The 20,159-nt window shown below is 30.8% G+C and overlaps 1 protein-coding gene and 1 non-coding gene across 2 annotated transcripts in view; both read right to left on the reverse strand.

Moving 5' to 3' along the window:
• LOC125847658 (zinc finger CCCH domain-containing protein 1-like) overlaps positions 1–20,159 on the reverse strand; it is a 180,152-nt gene that overhangs the window by 104,258 nt on the left and 55,735 nt on the right. The window lies entirely within an intron of this gene.
• On the reverse strand, positions 14,185–14,287 carry LOC125849598 (U6 spliceosomal RNA). The gene has a single exon (XR_007444675.1). It is a non-coding gene; the product is annotated as a U6 spliceosomal RNA (small nuclear RNA).

Genomic DNA, 20,159 nt, shown 5'->3' on the forward strand with positions numbered 1-20,159 from the left:
GTAAGTTAATTGCATGAGACAAATATTTATACTTTTTTACATATATAGGGAAAATATCACACAAGATGAGCCCATTGATCCTGTAAATATCGATGATCGTGACCTTCCAAATTATGGCTCACCTTCAGCTAGTGATAGTGATGATTTGCCTAATGCCGAGGAATCAGGAGATAATGTTCCATTTGAGGTATCATCTAGTGATGATGATTTTTTAATGCCCAATCGGTCGCCAAGACCAATGTCCATGAGTCCTTTTTGTAATCATGAAATTCCTTAGCTGGATCATCTCCAAGATGGTCCAGATATCTTTGGCGATACACATGATGAATATACATCACAACGTACATGGGGTGAACCGGAAGATTTCATGAATGGTGCTATTTATATTGAAAAAGGCATGTTGTTCAATTCAAAGAAGCAGTTGCAAAGAGCAGTTAAGCTTATACATTTAAAGATAGCGAGGGAGTACTTTGTTATTAAATCGACAAAGAAATCATGGCGACTTGTTTGCAGGCGTGTAGAACAAGGATGTTGATTTAGGCTAACTTCTTTTAATGATAAACATACTAACATGTGGAAAGTTGGAAGATACATTAAAGAACATACATGTGATATGGGTACGTGCCGCAATGGACATTTCAACTTGGATGTTGAGATGATTGCTAACGTCCTTCGTGTTGATATAGAAAAAACGCCAAGGTACTATTTTATCCTTAGATGATTTTTCTTTAATAAGAAAATATTCATTTTTTATTTGATAATTAATATTATTTTTACTTTTCAGGTTTCCCATCAAAGACTGTAAAACAGCGGTTCTTAAAGCATATGGCATTTCGATAAGCAGAAGAAAAGCATATCTTGGTCGCAAGCGTGCTTTTGAAAAAGTCTATGGTACTTGGGAGGGTTCTTTTTCCGAGTTGCTGAGGTTCATGGAAGCTTTGAAACACTTCAATCCCGGAACAATAGTTGAATGGAAAATAGAGCGGCGTGTCGATGTCATTGAAGATGTATTCAACTATGTGTTCTGGACTTTTAAACCATGCATTGATGGATTTGTGTTTTGTCGTCCTGTTATATCGATCGACGGAACACATGTCTATGGAAAATATGATATCAAGTTGTTGATTGCGATTGCAACGGATGGTAACGGCTCAATATTACCTTTGGCATTTTCAATAGTTGCGAATGAGAGCATGGAGACATGGAGTTTATTTTTGGATCATTTGCACTTGCACGTTGTCAAGGGTCGTAGAGGTGTGGCATTGATTTCAAATAGGCATCACGGAATACTCTCATCCGTGTATAATTCTCCCAATTGGCAGGCCCCATTTTGGGTTCCATCGTTTTTGTTTAAGACATTTGAAGGCCAATTTTCAAAAAAAATTCAAAAATGTCATTTTAAACAACCTTTTATGGGCAGCTGCAAATCACTGTCAGGAGAAAAAGTTTTTGGAAAAAATGGAGATGATCAAGGAGATTAACCCGAAAGCATATGTGTGGTTAATGAAGAACGATCTTGACAAATGGACATTGCACAGGGATGTAGATAGGAGATGGGGCATGTTGACAATAAACAGTTCCGAGTCATTCAATGGTCTTCTTAAGTCAGCCAGGGGTCTGCCAGTTACTGCAATGGTAAGAATCACTTACAATCAGATTGTGAATCGATTTGTTACAAGATCAAAATTTGTCAATCAGCTAGTACAACAAAAGCAACAATGGATGCCTAAACCATTCAAGATTTTTGAGGATAATCGAAAAAAATCACAGCGTCACACACTTATCAACTATCACCAACAAAGGGAAAACATATTTGAGGTGCAGACACATATGCATCATGGCAGTGGTGGTAATAAGCACATTGTAAATGCATCACAAGGAAAATGTCAATGTGGTAAATGGCAATCATACCACATTTCGTGTTCTCATGCAATAAAGGGATTTGACCAAATTGGGTATCAAGCATGGGAGCATATGGCACCAGAATTTAGCGTGCGTAGCTACAAAAAAGCCTACTCTGGACAATTCAATCCACTCGGCGGTGAAAAATATTGGCCTGATAGTCCTTTTCTTATGATAGCAAATAAAAAATATTTACGAAAAGTGGGCGTAAATAAAATCACCCGTAAACATAATGAAATGGATGTTCCCGCAAGTACACTTACTCGCAAATGTTCAACGTGCAAACAAATAGGCCATGATAGGCATAACTGTCCTTCACAAGCTCGAAACGCCTCATATGGTGGTAGTAGCTAAAGAAAGATGCTTAATTGTGTTAATTTATTCTTGTATCAATTTCTATGCAACTTTTTATTTGTATTTTTGATCATCCCCGAGTATTTATATTTTCAAATTTTTTCATTCACTTTATTTTTTTAAAAAAATACATACACAAAATAATAACTATATATAATTAAAATAATAATACTATTCACCCTCAAAAAAAGATACATACACAAAAATAATAACTATATATAATTAAAATAATAATATTATACACCCTCAAAAAAGATACATACACAAAAATAATAACTATATATAATTAAAATAATAATAGTATACACCCTCAAAAAAGATACATACACAAAAATAATAACTATATATAATTAAAATAATAATAGTATACACCCTCAAAAAAGATACATACACAAAAATAATAACTATATATAATTAAAATAATAATAGTATACACCCTCAAAAAAGATACATACACAAAAATAATAACTATATATAATTAAAATAATAATAGTATACACCCTCAAAAAAGATACATACACAAAAATAATAACTATATATAATTAAAATAATAATAGTATACACCCTCAAAAAAGATACATACACAAAAATAATAACTATATATAATTAAAATAATAATAGTATACACCCTCAAAAAAGATACATACACAAAAATAATAACTATATATAATTAAAATAATAATAGTATACACCCTCAAAAAAGATACATACACAAAAATAATAACTATATATAATTAGAATAATAATAGTATACACCCTCAAAAAAGATACATACACAAAAATAATAACTATATATAATTAGAATAATAATAGTATACACCCTCAAAAAAGATACATACACAAAAATAATAACTATATATAATTAGAATAATAATAGTATACACCCTCAAAAAAGATACATACACAAAAATAATAACTATATATAATTAAAATAATAATATTATACACCCTCAAAAAAGATACATACACAAAAATAATAACTATATATAATTAGAATAATAATAGTATACACCCTCAAAAAAGATACATACACAAAAATAATAACTATATATAATTAGAATAATAATACTATACACCCTCAAAAAAGATACATACACAAAAATAATAATATTATGTTCCACAACCCTTTCTTGAAATCCGTAGAACATCTCGCGGTCTAAGTCCCGTATATCCATCCTCATCTTCATTGTCCCTCTTCCTCTTTTTGGCCGGAAGATCCTTTATGTTCACATTCTTTACAATTCTTTTAACAACTTTTTTTCTTCCGGGTGTTTGAGGCATATCATCCACTGGCATAATGAAAGTAACATCTGGAGACGAGAGTGGTGACAAAGTGGTCTGCAAATAGAAAGTTAGATAGTAGAAATTGAAAATTAATTGACAAAAATAAAGAGATCCATCTTTAAAGAGATCTAGCAATACAACAATAAATCCAAGCACACCAACACTATATATTCGTATGCTCCATTCTTTATTTTGGATCATAGAATCAGAACCAAGACTTCATTATTAAGACAAAAAGCCAAATTAACCTAAGTTCCATTATTAAAATTTTGAACAGATACAAACATCATGACAACCAAAAGAACTGAGAAATGCAAAATTAAACCCAACTGATAGAAATATTATCTCTAACTGCTCCAAGCATTGATACATTTATCCTAAAGCTGACAATGTCAAAGTATGTCTTTACTACTACATTTCTTATATAAAATCAAAACATTAATAACTAATGTAAATATTTTAAAAGAAATAAATAACATAAACCTGTATCACATCGGGATCCTCATTAACTGTCAGAACGACATCCTCTATGATCGTTGTGGGGCTCTCCTCCACGGTGGATGAAGGCCCCGTAGTATGAATCTAAAAAATAATTAAAAGTTAATTTAATATAAAATCAAAGCAATGAGTCTCTGGCCTCCAACGCTCAACCATAGCTGTAACAAGGGCACGGTCATACTGCATCCTGCCCACACAAACTACATCATACAGTCCTGACCTACGTAAGATCTCCTCAACACGTCCATGAGGTCGATGCAAACGAAATAAATTCCAGGCATCATTCATGCGCACCGTCCTCATAAGGCTAGTAAATGATATCTCACCTTTCCATAACAATTCTGATTTATGCTCATGCTGAGAGAGAAGAAGTGTACGATCAATCGGTCCAGGATTCACAACACGCTCCATTATATTCTGTAAGAAAAATTCTATTAATTTTGCAATTAGGGATTGTATATGGTCAAATAGATTTAAATGGTGCGTACTGGAGAACTAGGGCAAAGTAGACCTTGACATTCTGCTAGTCAATGAGTATCAGTAACGTTTTATCTCAAGGAATTTGGTGTACCAATTTCTAAATCATTCCAACTCATTAATATTTTCTAGTCATAACTCTCTGTCTAAACCTAATCATATGTTGTTGCAGATAATTAATTATGAAATGAAAAAGTTTTGCATTTTCTATGGGACATGTTGCTGCTTATATGAAGAAGTTATGCTATTGAATTGTGTTAAAACAATTTTTCTTTCCTTTAACGTACTGAAGAATATTTTTTTATCTTGTGTTTGCAGATGATTTGTAAATTGGTTATGGTGATTTGTATATTAGGTTGAATTTTAGATGGTTTGTTCTTTACAAAACTTTTGATTGTTAAATTATAAAAATGTGCATTGACAAATTATTGGTGGATTTATTTATCTTAAGCTAATTAAAGGAACTGTCTCCAAGGAATCCCCATCTAGTGGCAATTTTCTTCAATTTCTCTATTATGTGTTTGATTCTATCTTATATAGTTCTTTTATGTGCTATACTACGATGTAGCCAAGTCTTTTAGTGATGTTCAATATTTCTTGAATCTCCCTAGCCTCATGTCAGGCTTGCAAATTGGACTTCTTGAACAGAAACGAATAGTAGAGTATTTTTGGAGAATCTGATATGGGTGCAACATCAAAAGTGAAGAGTCCGTGCAGCTAAGGATTTAGGACAAAAGGTTTTCCTCAATCCAAACATAAACAAGAATGGGAGCATATGTCAAGGAGCATTGGAGCCGTGGCCTAACAATATTTAAGGTTTGTTTCTTAGTGTATTTAAATTATTTATTGTTGAATTACTGCTTCATTGTAAAATGTTTGATCAAATATCATAGAATTTTTTCTTTTCTTGTGCTCATAGTATCCTTGTACTTCTTTAACTTGTTTCTTTGTTGTATAGATTTTATGTAGTAATTATGTTATTTAACTTGTTTCTTTGTTGTATAGATTTTATGTAGTAATTATGTTAGTTAATGTAGGGCTTGGTAAGCATTTAGTGTTCCTAATAAGGATGTAGAAAAGTAAACTAAATTAAAATTAATATGAGTTGCAGAATGAATGGTGTTGACTTTTGTTTTTAGATTTGGATTGACTGTCACTTGTGTTTCTCATTTCAAGGACTTAGGTTATGGTTCAATTTATTTAGGAGTTAATATTTATTGCCACTACATAAATTTTTTGATTTGCATCTCTGCTAAGCTTTATTTTGATGTGCTTTGGTTTTGGTGATATACTGATAATACTATGTTTTTACTTAATGGAAGTACTTGTTATTCTAGTCCTTATTCGGTAATTAGTAGGAACTAGAAGTGACAATAGTTATTTTCTTTATGGAATAATACATAAACATGCCTTTAACTTGGCTTCATTTTGTGTCTACACCCTTCAACTTTGGTTGTGCACAAACAGACACTTCAACTTATATAGAGCTGAACAAGTAAGCACATGCGTCTTACTTGGCGTCCTACATAGCAATTCGCATCCTACACATCATCATACGTGGTGTCCTATGTGTATTATATCACGCAAGATGCGTTTACAAGTTTATTCAACTTTATACAAGTTTAAGTGTTTACTTGTGCAAACAAAAAATTAAAGGGTGTAGATGCCACCTCAAGCTAAGTTAAAGGGCATATTATATATTGTGTCTTTCTTTAATATGTTTGAGAATATGCTATCTGACTAATTATATACTTCTGTCCAAAATTAAAAGAAGTTTCTCTATATGATGGGGTATGGAATGGTGCTGACTTTTTATTCTGGAAAGTTGTTTAAAATGGAATGTTTGGCCAATAACATTCCCAAGGTATACCCACGAATTGAAGTACATCCTTAAGATATCCATGTGAACCAAAAACATGGTTATTGTTTTTCTAAATAAACAATTTTCATCCTTTCATTATCCAAAGTCAAAAAGTTTACAAAAACATAGAACTCGTGTGAGTTTACATGGTATGAAAGCCTCCCAAAATATCTTCTTTGTTCATACATTATAGCCTAAATGTTCAATAAAAATTTAGTAGTATACTCGTTGGTGTCTTTAATCTTTTGGTGTTTGATTCCTTTTACTAAAAATGTGTCATTCTTCTTCTGTTAAAACCTATAAAATAATCTAATGTATACGTCATTAGACCAATTTGCTTAGTTCAAATTATTTATGTCTCTTTACTTGTTATTTGATTTATTTTATTATTCAAAATGACTAATTATCTTTTTTTTTTCAGAACACATTTATAAAAAACTTATTAAGGAGAAGGTTGATGGGATTTCTACACCAAGGGATGAATTGGTATTGAAGTACTATAAGGAGACATTAAATTTGAAGAAACATGCCAACAAATGGAGCTGGAGACGTTAAGTTGGAGGACAATGCCAACAAGGAGCTTATGTTGATGTTTTTGAGCTTAAGTTGACATGGAGCTAATTTTTATGTTTTTAAACTTCAGATATGTTCGATTTTATTTGTATACATGTTATTCATTTCTGAAGGACATACCATTTTGAAATGGTTGTGCAAATAAATGCACAAGTATAGTTAATGAATTAGTGTAATTTGAATGGATTCAATTATTTATTTCATGATATGTGAAATTTAAGTAATTTTGGTTGCTTCTAAAAGTAAGCTAGGGGTCATGAAAACATAACAAATCAAGCCAAGAAAAAGCTAGGATGTTTACATATTAGCTTAAAAAATATCCAAGCAAAAGAGAGTTGTTTGCTATGAAGTTACCTAGGGAATAATCCTAGCTATTATTTGCTTGGATATGTTTCTTAGAAAAAATATTCTAGCTAAATTAGCTAGGCTAACTACGTTTTTCCTAGCAAAATTTTAGCTAAGAGTGTATTAGCTACAAAAGGTTGCTACGGTCATTTTCCTAGCAAAAATGATATTAGCTAATTTTGTAAGTTAGCTAGGGATTTAGTCTCTCGCTAATGACATGTTCTCTTGTTTGCAATACCAATCCAACAATGTAATTCATTTTGTTTATTTCGAATTAAAGACTTTTTTCTAACTCAATAATTAGAAATTGAATGCATACTGTATAAGGCATCATTTTAAAGTAATGAAAATATGAGATGGAAAAAAATACCTAATTTATATAATTTGTACGGTCGAATTGTTATGTTGTCGGGTTGTGCTACTCCAATCTTTCAAAATTTTGATTTTTTAGTGTAGGGCTGCTTCAATTGTCGGATTGGGACCATCAACTGTTATGTTAATCTTCAAAGTGAAGTTTGGAAGTCATGGAAGTGAAAGGGGAGAAGAAGAAGTGAAAAGGTAAAGTAACTTTTTATAAAGTGGAAGAAAAAGTTCCACTTTACAAAGTGTAAGAAAAACTTACACTTGATAAAGTGTAAGAAATAGTTCCATTTTATAAAGTGTAGGAAATAGTCCCGTTATATATTAAAACATACACGTTATGAGACTAATGGAAAACGTTTAGAATATCAGATAAAGTGAAATTTTTTCTTCCACTAAGCCTATTTTAGTTACTTACAAAAGTAGTGGCTTATTTTGGTCACTTTTATGTTTTTGTGGCTTATTTTAGTTCCGAACTCGTTCATGGGGAAATGAGAGAGAAAAGCCAAAATAGTAAATAAATTAATTAATATTGTGTTGGTGCTGTGTCATTCACAGCTCAGTTCACTGCTGGTCAGCTCAGTTCGTTTGGACATAATTTAATCAAATTTATGAGATTGTCATAATATATGTATCCAAGGGATGTCTTTAGACTTTTTTTTTTTTCCCTTTCTCTATTAAAGTTTAATTATTTTGACTTATTTAGTATTAGTATTTATATTAGAGTTTAATTATTTTGAATTACATTATGTAAGGTCCCAATGAGAAAAAAATATCTTATCAAAAAAATTCATACCCAAATCTCGAATCCAAATCCCAATGAGGGAAAAGTTCATATCCTTATATATAATTGATATATGGCAAATTAATATATTAGCAACATAAATTTTTTTAATGCATGTATTAACTTGATTAAAGATATAATTATCTTTAATAAAATAAATTACACATCCTTTCAACCACACATAAGAGTATTCATTAGCGTGAAATCTTGACTAACAAAAGTTGTACTGAAGAGGTAAGTGCTTTTTTGTACAAGTTTAAGTTTCTACTTGTGCACACTTAAAATTGAAGGGTATAAATGTTAAATAAGACAAAGTTAAAAGGCACATTTATGTATTACATTATAATAATAATAAAATGACACAATAAAATAATGAGTGCATAGTCAAATTAAAATAATAATATATATATGTAAATATAATAAGTCTAAATTTTGGTGTTGATAATTGATAACATTATCGGAAAAGCTTGATATCATTATCCTTCAAAATATAAACAACTTGATATATGTTTTCATGATTTTAGTGCGATCCTGTCATGAATTTCACATATTATTTCCTAATTTGTCCAGATATCTAATTAGACTTTCACCCCAAATAATATTTCATATATTATTTTTGTGATGTTCTAAACAAAAAAAAACATATAATTTATACATATTGCTTCAATTTTTTGGTATTCATAGTAATGTACGTCTGTTCATATAAAATTTCATAGCGGATCAAGTTTAACGAGTAATTCAAATTAGTATTATTAGTAATTAAATTTACTAAATATGTCTTTAATAAAAACTTGTTTTTTGATCAAATTTTAGATAATTTTCTAATCAAATCCCTCGTGCATTTTGGAAAAAAATCGTCTACGAAGTTTTAAATAAAGATGCTATTAGGATCTTAGGTCCTATATGGTATCTTGATATTATGAGTATGAAGTTTATTAATTATTTAATTATGTGCGCTTCAATGCATTTTTTGTGACAAAAATTGCATTACGTCGAAATGTATTTAGCAGCCTTTTAGGAATATTTTTTTTCTTGTCCTACAATTTCTTTATTTATTATGATCTTATAGTTTATTCTATTATAAAAGTAAATTTGTTAATGCAATCAATTTAATTTGACCTTAATTAACTAAAATTTCAGCCGGTATATTTATGGAATTATTAAAGCCAAGAAATTTAGCTTGACATCTTGTGCGTAATTATTTGCACAAATTAAAGAAGATTGATTGCGTTAAAGATTTGATACAACATCAGCAGAATATCATGTATATATATATATATATATATATATATATATATATATGAATCCTAGGCCCGTCTACGTAGCGCTATTACAAATTAGGATTTCCTTTTAATTTATTTTATTTCTAAAACTAGTTTTTCCCTATCATGAAAGATTGTGACTTTTATAAAAGGTTATGACATTTTCGAAGGGTTGTAATTTTTCAAAAGAGTTCGATAAAACACAATAATCATTTGTTCACACTACCCTTTGTTTTCTATAAATAGAAAATTCTCCTCTCATTTTAAAACAACGAAAATTTTATACTTCTTCTTCTGGACAATTAAATATTCGTGTACTTTGCTTATGTTAAATGGCTCACTGACAAATTAGAGTGTCTACATGAACTAAATGTATTTGATTGGTAATTCGTGGTTTCTTAACAATATTTAGGATATCAAACAAATTGTTCTTGTATGTATAAAAAATGTATAGTGCGTTACATCCACAACTTGAGATTAATACAAGAGAATTTCATAATAAACAATCTCTATATGCTATGTATTCCGGGCAAAACAGAAGCTCGACACATGGGACAATCTTTTTTCCTCAACAGCCATTGTTTGATGCAGCCCGTATGATATTCGTGACCACACCCAAGTGTCCCAATGGACTCTTCATGCTCAAATTCTGCTTGACATATGGCACAAATCTCTTTAGTTTCTGTGGGATTATTTACACCATCAGCAACACAATGAATTCTTGTTTTAAAATACCCCAATAATATAGCATCATCCTCTTTCTCCTCTGTGTAAGCCCGTTGATCATCAAACAGTTCACTTGCTGGTTGAGAATCATCTGAAGAATTTGGTGATAATCCGCCATTGAAATAGTCTTGTACATGTTGCTGCATTAAGGCCCTTTCCACTAAATCGCGACTACTGACGTTAATAATTGTAATTCCGCCATTGTGAGAGTTACTGTGTGGAGAAATTGTGGCTTGTAATCCCAAAACGAAGGGATGATCGTGTTGTCGTCTTCTGGAAGAATGATAATAGGGGGATCGCCTACTTCTCATTCCAATCCTACGCGAATTGACAAACATAAATTGTGAGTGACTCATTGTTCAACACCAGATTTTCTAAGTACGATTTATTTATTTATTTGAAGAAACAGAGTATGAAGGTGAAGAACACAGTATATATAGAGTTGGGCATTCATACTTTCTTTTATGTAAAGTTTCCTATTTTATTTATTTCTCCTACGATTTAAGGATTTAATTTCCTATTTTTTTGTTTTGGAAACTCAAGGCGGAAACAAAAAGTTTTCCTATTTTATTTATTTCTCCTACATTCTTAAGGAATAGGATTTAATTTAAGGTAAAGAGAAGTACATGAAACATAAATTAATTTCCCACTAAATTTTTTTTTGTAAATAGAGGCTATTTAAATTATTAGTAAAAAAATATATATAAAAGAAAAATAATGGAACATATAGTAGTCTCACCAAGAATACTTCAATGGCTTTCCAACAATGCTGAAAGATACATAATCCCATCGATAAGTGGTGCATCCACTTTCTCCAATTGCTCAACCAACACAGAAGAAGTAGCCAAAACAGCACACCAGGCCTTAACACACTGTAAAATATCAAAAAAACAAGTGTAAAAGTGTCATTGGTATCCAACATGCTGTCGATAAGTCTTTGTGAGATGCTAATGTTCAAAGTTTCATTGAAGTCGATATAATCGTTATGCTCCTTTTTCTCATTCTTACAGCAAATGTAGCTACACCTCCTCCAGTATTCATCCCAATTCTAATCGTTCCATCCTTCATTACTGCTATCACTTCATCGATAGAGAAGTCAACACCAGCATCCTTTTTCACTGTCCAACGAGTCTTCTCTCTGCCATTAAGATCAAAACAATCCTTACAATCATCAAAGTCTGCATGACAGATGACTGATCAAATAACCATAAGTTTTACAAGTATACGCAGTCCATACAACAGAAAAAATCTGATGGTTTTTTCCATAAGCTCTGAGGAACAGGATAAGGCTCAACATATTCTTGTGGAGCAGCTACACGACATCCATGTCGATGACGTGGCTCACTACCTTTAAGTAGCAACTTCTACGCTAAATATTCATCATCGCGCAAGAACTGTTAACATTTTATGACATGTAACGATTAAGAAAATCTTGAAACAGAGTACATGGATGTAAAATTGGAGACATGATTTTGTCAGAATTGATGTTATTTTGTTGAAGCAAGTGTTTCTTATGAATAATAGTATATTGTCCAGTTGTGAATGGAGATCAAACCACTGATAGGGAACATGTGCTGGCTATCCCCCAAAGATTTTGGCACTGTACAGGAATAGCAAAAGCGAAAACAAAATCCCCATTGCAATTTCTGGGTATCCCCCAATCCCTGCCTTATCATGATACTTCCTTGATTCAGCATTGTCCAAAGAACCATCCTGCTAATTGTATTTGGCCTGAGTCTCACAAATTTGGACCCATTGATAGTCTATCTTAAAGCAAATCCTTAGCCACTTTTACTATGGAAAGTGTTTCTACTTTCTCTCAAGTTGTTTGGTGTTAACAGTAATTAATGTCCTCATTATTGTCCAATTGCGGAGGACAGACTCATAGTAGACAAACCCCCTCCTCTTTTGCAGTCATAGAAGTTGGCATTACATGGCAATGACTCAATTTTGCTATTTAGATGCCATTCAAGGTCAGAGGAATGGCGCACCCCAAGGGGAAGGTGTGTGATGTAGACAGCCTACTGTAAATGTACGCATTAGTGATTGCTTCCACAACTCGAACCCATGACCTATAGGTCACATGGATACAACTTTACCGTTGCTCCAGGGCTTCGCTTCAAGGGCCGCACACCATTCAAGGTTGACTTCGCAAAGACATGTATACCAGGCAAGTGGTAGAACCGTCACATGAAAGATTTTTTAATGAAGCTTAACTTCCTATATCATATTCCGACTAAAATTTGTTTTCCACTTCTCAATCAGGTTTCCCATGTCAAACTACCTACAGTCTAGGACAATTGAATTTTTTCCTGCAATGAGATACTTCACAAGTTCAAAGCTACGCCGTCATACCTCCAATAAGCACTAACATACTAATTATTCGACATTCTCCATAACAAAGTTATAACAAGCAGTTATGCTATGGATGCTGGCCATAAAAAAGAGGGGAAAATAGAATAGAAACTCACATATTGGCTGATTAACACTATTGCCCAATGTTCTCCCTTGTGATGAATTCTTTAAAAGCATCTTCAATCTGCTTCACCGCTATTTCTAAACCATAAGAAATGGAAATATATATACATTACATTCTTTCTCAAAAAATAAATTAGAGTGATAGAAACGTAAAAAGCTCCATAACTGCCAAGAACTTAACAATCCTAATCAAGCAACCTCGATTTTCTCGCTTTCATAATTTCTTCAGCTATTAAATCACAATAATAGAGAGAACAAAAAGTTGAAAACATACTTGAATAGACAATAAGATAGTTAATTTCCCTCCTCGAATCAACATTGCCAACTCCTGCTAGTAAAAAATCCAGTGATTGTATCCTACATTAACCAGTTTGCAAGTACGCAATGAGAACATGAATATGAAATTCCAATTTCCCTGCAATTGCACTAAGATCAAAGGAATTGACTTGTCGATAGGGGGCCATAACACTAACAGTATACTTGATGTCTCCTATTTCCACTTTGTAGTTTGTTGGAATCAGAAAGAAGATTTAAGAACATATTCAATCCAATGACACAATCCAGTTTTATACACCATCATTTACTATAATGAATCCGTTCAACAACATACCCAATATAATCCCACAAGTGATGTCTGGGAGGATAGGGGATTTACAAGACCTTATCCTTCCTTACCTTTGTGGGGTAGGGAGGTCGTTTCCGATAGACCCTCGTCTCAACAGAAAAGAAAAAAAAATTGAAGCATGGTAGCAAGAAAATATGAGGGCAAAACAGCAAGATACAAATCAAATGAAAGCAACTAATACTAGTACACATAGAAGAAGAAAAAAAGGAAGTGCAACAACACTCAACTACCTACAAACCTTCTAACCTAATCCTGACCTCCACTCCTTTTAGGTAACAGATTCAAATTGTAAAGTTAGATATGAAAGCATATTGATTATTAGTGAAAGATTAAATAGTGAATCACCTCATCAGCAATCATAGCAATGAAGGCTGAGTTATTTGTTCTGACCGGTGCTCGATTCACCATCTAAACTAAAATGATTGACCAACTACAAGAGAATTACAAACAAAAGAAAAAAAACTTTGTCAATCACATGTCTAAACCTAATTAGCAAAAACATGAATTTGCGGATTCTGATAAAACTTCAGATGCAAATAAATTGGGGAAGTAAAACAGAATCACAATATACTAATTGAACTAGAATAGCCGTGCGCCGCCGCCGAACGGCCAAAAAATACAGACTGACCGGAGCATCAGCGCCGACGACCGGCAAAAAAATTTGGACCATTTCTCGATTTGTGCGTGTCATCCTTGCGCAGGGGCCATGCTAATCTTCTCTGTATCGTTCCAATTTTATCGGATGTCCCCGAAGGGACGAACTCTATTCCTTCGCTACTATTCTTATTCTGCTGCAAACTTCTCACTGAGCTCGATGTGGGAGAAACGTAAAAGAAGAGTAAATGTCGTTTTGGGTCCTTAAGTTTCGAAAACCAACCATTTCGTCCTATTTTACAACGTTTATTTCAACATCATCCATTTAAGTATTCATTCCTTCAGTTACTTTGACAATTTTTATGAAGACTCAATATAAACAATTTGTTGCATCTTTGTTATTAGTATTATAAAGGGCGAAAAATTTAGTAAGAACAGTGATCATTGAAAAGATCATTCAAGTTTCTGATCAAAATTTGTTTTTTATTTGTTATAATCTATCTATATGATTATATCTAATAGAAGAGGAAAAAACGTTTATGTGTCAGCAATATAAAAATCGTATTTTATTTGTTATAATCTATATATATATATATATATATATATATATATATAATAGGAGAGGAAAAAACGCTTATGTGTCAGCACCACAAAAATTATATTTTGAAATAATTAAAATAAAATTAGAATAATTAAATATAATTATTTTAAAACAATTTTAAAAATTAGTTCCATGAAAGTAAAAAACTATTTTATTCTTTATTTTTTAAAAAAATATTTATAAGTTAAATACGGTAAAAAAAAATCCCACAAAGGTTGATGATCTTTTTTAATGAACATTTAGTGTGTATATATATATATATATATTATTTTCAATTTCTCGAGAGAGAGAGAGAAATTGAAAATAAAAATAAAATTGCAAACATAGAATGGAAAACACAGTAAAAACATATGTTTAACTAATTATAATAATTAAATATAAATCATTTTAAAATAATTTTAAAAATTAATCCCATGTAATTGGAAAATTATTTTAATTTTATTTTTAAAAATATTTTAATTTTCTCACACAAAGGTTGATGATCTATTTTAATGAACATTTAGTATAATATTCATAGCATCTAAAATCTAATATATATATATATATATATAAATAGAAACATAGAAAAATTATAAAAATAAAATTACAAAAGTAGAACGGGAAACAGGGACAAGAAAAATGAAAAACACGAACATTTTGTAATATTCATAGCATCTAAAATATAATATTACTAAATGTTAGTGTTTTCCATTTTTCTTGTCCCTGTTTTCCATTCTACCTTTGTAATTTTATTTTTATAATTTACTAATTGTTCGTGTTTTTCATTTTTCTTGTGTATGCTTTCCATTCTACTTTTGTAATTTTATTTTTATAATTTTTATGTTTCCAAATGGGGCATCTACATTCTTCATTCTACGTACTAATCAAATTCACACCAATGGTAAGGCAACACAAAGAAGTCATCAACATTCAGAGTAAGCATTAGCCATGGCCATGGAGACAAAAAACTCAAAATTAAAGGAAAACTTACAAAAATTACACTAGTTTAGGAGTTAATTATTAGATACATTTCAATTTGTAACATTACGAATTTTATCAGATTGTGGTGCATATAAATACGTACAGATACGTGTTCTTGATATATATAAGGTCAAAATTAGGTCTAATTTGTTTTAGATACACTATATCTAATTGGATTTGCATATATCTGTGATGCGTAGACAAATCTGGCTCGCCACTCTCCTGTGTATCTGTTATCCCACATACATGTGAATAACATTGGATACATACAACATGTATCTTGTGTGATTCGCATTTATCTAGGATACATGACTATCTCGCTCACCTTCCTCCCCATCTCGCTCGCCACTCTCCTTTGTATTTGTTATCCCATATACATGTAAATAACATTGGATACATACAACAAACAACATGTATCTAGTGGGATTCACATATATCTAGGATACATGACTATCTCGCTCATCTCTCACCTAATTTAGTGTATATGGTAGCAAACATACATGTATCTAGGTGTATCTTCCTCAATATATGGATAGAACCTCTCTTTTTTTAATTGTCTAATAGTATATACTTATTAATAAAAAAAATCTTAAAAAATAGAAAGAAAACAACTGTCAATAAAAAAAAGAAAAAAAAAAGGAAGATGTCCTTGAAAAATGCACAAAATCAACTACCTACCAAATTAATTTAAAATTTAAAATTCAAAAAAATAAATTCTTTTTTTTTAATCAAATTGTGAGCTCAGAGTTCTTTTATTAATTAGAATTAGTGGAACGATAGATAATTATTTGAAAGTATATATAGAATTCGTGTATATATATAATATGGATGCATGTCTAATAAGATAGTTTTCCCAAAATTAAAAGAGCAATTTTCACATATAGCAAACATAAAAATCATATTTGTATGTTATAGTTATAGTTTGCATAATTGCACTCCATAACAAATTTTTTGTTTGCTATGGAGCTTTTGATTTGTATAATTCGCTAAAAACATCTAGATTTATACAAATTGTTCAGTTTTGTATAAATTCATTTACACATTGTAATTTGTATAATAAAATATGTATATGTATAATTATAAGTGTATAAGACGAAAATATATGTATTTGTATTTGTATATATATTTTTCTCTCGCTTTATACAAAGACAAACGCATTTTATAAATGTTATACCAAAATGTATAAAATGGCTAATTATATACCGAAAATGAGTAATTATATACCAAATCAGATGGCAAAAAAATGAGATGTTTGCTGCGAATTACAATTAAAATAAACTATGGCTATAACATTTAATTTGAATTAATAGTTTGTTATTTCATACAATTTTCTCAAATTAAAACTGAGCCATAAAATTTGGGTTTTGAAGCCATGAGAAAGAATTGGGCCGATCCAGTAGATTGTCCTTCGGAGCTTAATGCTACATGCAACTGTTAGGCCCATTTGATTTCAACCCAAACTTCAAAAATGAGAAGATAATAAATTAAGGGAAAAATCACATAAATCTCACTAGTTTAGTTCTTAATTATTAAGATTCCCAATAGTTTCAAATATTGCTTCCTTTATCATATTTCATGCTTTGGATACATGAGTCTGAATTCATGAGATACATGTATCTGTCGAATTTTAAAATTGAGATACAAAATTTATTTATTTAAATTAATTGGTTGTAACTGATTTCCTTAATTAGAGGAGTAATTGAGAATTTTCAAAATACATAGATAATTAATTTCATTTTATTATTCTTTGAAATAGTAAATTCATTAATATTATTAATATAAGATAAAAACATGTATATCTTGGTAATGTAAATTTGATTAATTTCAAATTATTACTCTTAAAATAATAAATTCATTAATGTGATGTATCTATTATCAATATATGATGTATCCAATAAACTAAACACTTAGATGCATGAGTGTCATACAAGTACATTCATATGTATCATAGAAGTATCTAACATTAATTTCATGTATTTAATTTGTTATACGTATCTAGTATTAATTTAAGGTATCTATTTATATATATATCTAATATTAATTTCATGTATCTTTTATATGTATCTAGTATTAATTTGATGTATCAAGTATCAATTGCATAAGTTATATCCAAAAACATGTATCTCGAATTCATAGTAAGCATATACATCTAATTATGTGTATCTAAATATGGAATATACAAAAAGAAGAAGCATATACATCTAATTATGTGTATCTGAATTTCATAAGTTATATCCAAAAACATGTATCTCAAATACATAATAAGCATATACATTTAATTATGTGTGTCTAACTATGAAATGTAGCTGAAACACATAAATTTAAGAGCAAATCACGACTGTAGAGTATGTCGTATCATTAATATCATGGTGTTGTTAAAAATCATGCATCCGAATTTAAATGGTGGATACATATACATGTTCAGATACCCCCATTACTAAAAATACAAACTCAGATCTTAATTAAGATTACTACTTATTGGATACACATGTTTCAAGGGCAATATTGAAGTAATATTGGTACTACCACATCAATGTCACAATAACCAAAGAAAGCCTTAAAGAACACCAACAAACAAAAACTCTCTACAATACTCTTTTTGATCCTTTTGCTTTGTGGCATAACATAATCAAACTAAGATTCATTTCTTTCGAAGACAAACAATCAAGACCCACTTTGAATTGAAAGTTTTCTCTGTAGCAGTTACTTTGATTTGATCTCATTATAAATGAACAATACAAAATAATATTTGGGTTTAGAAGAATTTGTTGGTCATGGTGATGATATCTTGAGAAGAAGAGAGTAGATTAGCTATTGTTGGAATGAAATTGTATGGTGAAATTTGAGTGATAAATATGGGAGGGAGGATTAAGAGATAGTGGTTGATTTGGAATAAAAGAGTTAATTAAGCAGATAATTAATCCATCCTAGTTTTAAGGGATGTGGGTATCTAATTGTATCTTCAAATAATATATTAATAAATGATATAAAATTAAAGTGGTAATATATGTAATTGTTTGAAAGTAAAGATAATATTAGTATATATAGTAGTGATGTATGTCTAATAAGGTAGTTTATCCATAAATTAAAGAGCAANGTTTTCCCAAAATTAAAATTGAGCCATAAAATTTGGGTTTTGAAGCCATGAGAAAGAATTGGGCCGATCCAGTAGATTGTCCTTCGGAGCTTAATGCTGCATGCAACTGTTAGGCCCATTTGATTTCAACCCAAACATAAACATGTATATTTTGCTATACATATACAAAAGAAAATAGTTGTATAATCTGCTTTGGTATACATATGAGAGAGGCGAGTGAGCGAGCGAGATGTCGGAGAGTGGCAAGTGAGATCTGGGAGAGAGGAGAGAGGGAAACGAAAATATATGTATATATACAATTTTCACGCATTTTATATATTTGCATTTTTGTATAAAGTGAGAGAGGCGAGTGAGAGAGCAAGATCTGGGAGAGTGGCGAGCGAGATCTGGGAGAGGGGAGAGAGGGGAACGAAAATATATGTAAATATACAATTTTTTCTCGCTTTATACAAACACAAACGCATTTTATACAATTTGCGTTTTTTGTATAAAGTGAGAGAGGCGAGTGAGAAAGCGAGATCTGGGAGAGGGGAGAGAGGGGAATGAAAATATATGTATATATACAATTTTCTCTCGCTTTATACCAACACAAACGCACTTTATACACTTGCGTTTGTATAAAAAACGAGAGAGGCGAGGGAGAGAACGAGAGTGGCGAGCGAGATTCACTAGGAGAGAGGTGAAATAACAACAGTTTGCTATGAGGTACAATTAAATCAAACTATATTTATAGCATTTAATTTGAATTAATAGTTAGCTATTATATACCATTTTCCCTAAATTAAAAGTAATTTTTCCACTAAATTATACTCATATTTAATTAATATTATATTTTTATATTATTATTAAATATCATAACTATGATAAGTCAGTATAATTGGATGTGAAGTTTTTTAACCAAATGCAAAAGGCCAACTTAATGCTAATTGACATGTCAGTCAATATCAATAGGGGGGTCCTCTTGCCTGCTAATTGTGGTAGTTCTTTAATGGACAATAATAAATAAATCAAAACATGGCACGTCACGTCGTGTTCTAATTTGTTAACTTCAAAATCCACTTAAAATAACAATTAAAGTGAATGGAGTTAACTATTTTGCCACTAAAAATATCGGATTATATATAATGCACTTGATTAGGACTAAAATGATGACAAATTATCTAACATGTAAGTCCAAATTTCAAACATTAGACAAGGACTTCAAATCAGTCTCCAATTTGCTTGTATAGTATTAGTGTAATACATGTCTAAAATCAAACATTGGACAAGGATTTCTATGCTACTTCTAATCCCTGTCCCCTCATTAATATCTCAAACAGTACTAGCTTCCGTAATAAAGTTTTTTTTTTTGAATGAAGGTCCCAAAAAACCGATCTAA

This window comes from Solanum stenotomum, chromosome 12, assembly GCF_019186545.1.
Source record: "Solanum stenotomum isolate F172 chromosome 12, ASM1918654v1, whole genome shotgun sequence".
Classification (NCBI taxonomy): domain Eukaryota; kingdom Viridiplantae; phylum Streptophyta; class Magnoliopsida; order Solanales; family Solanaceae; genus Solanum; species Solanum stenotomum.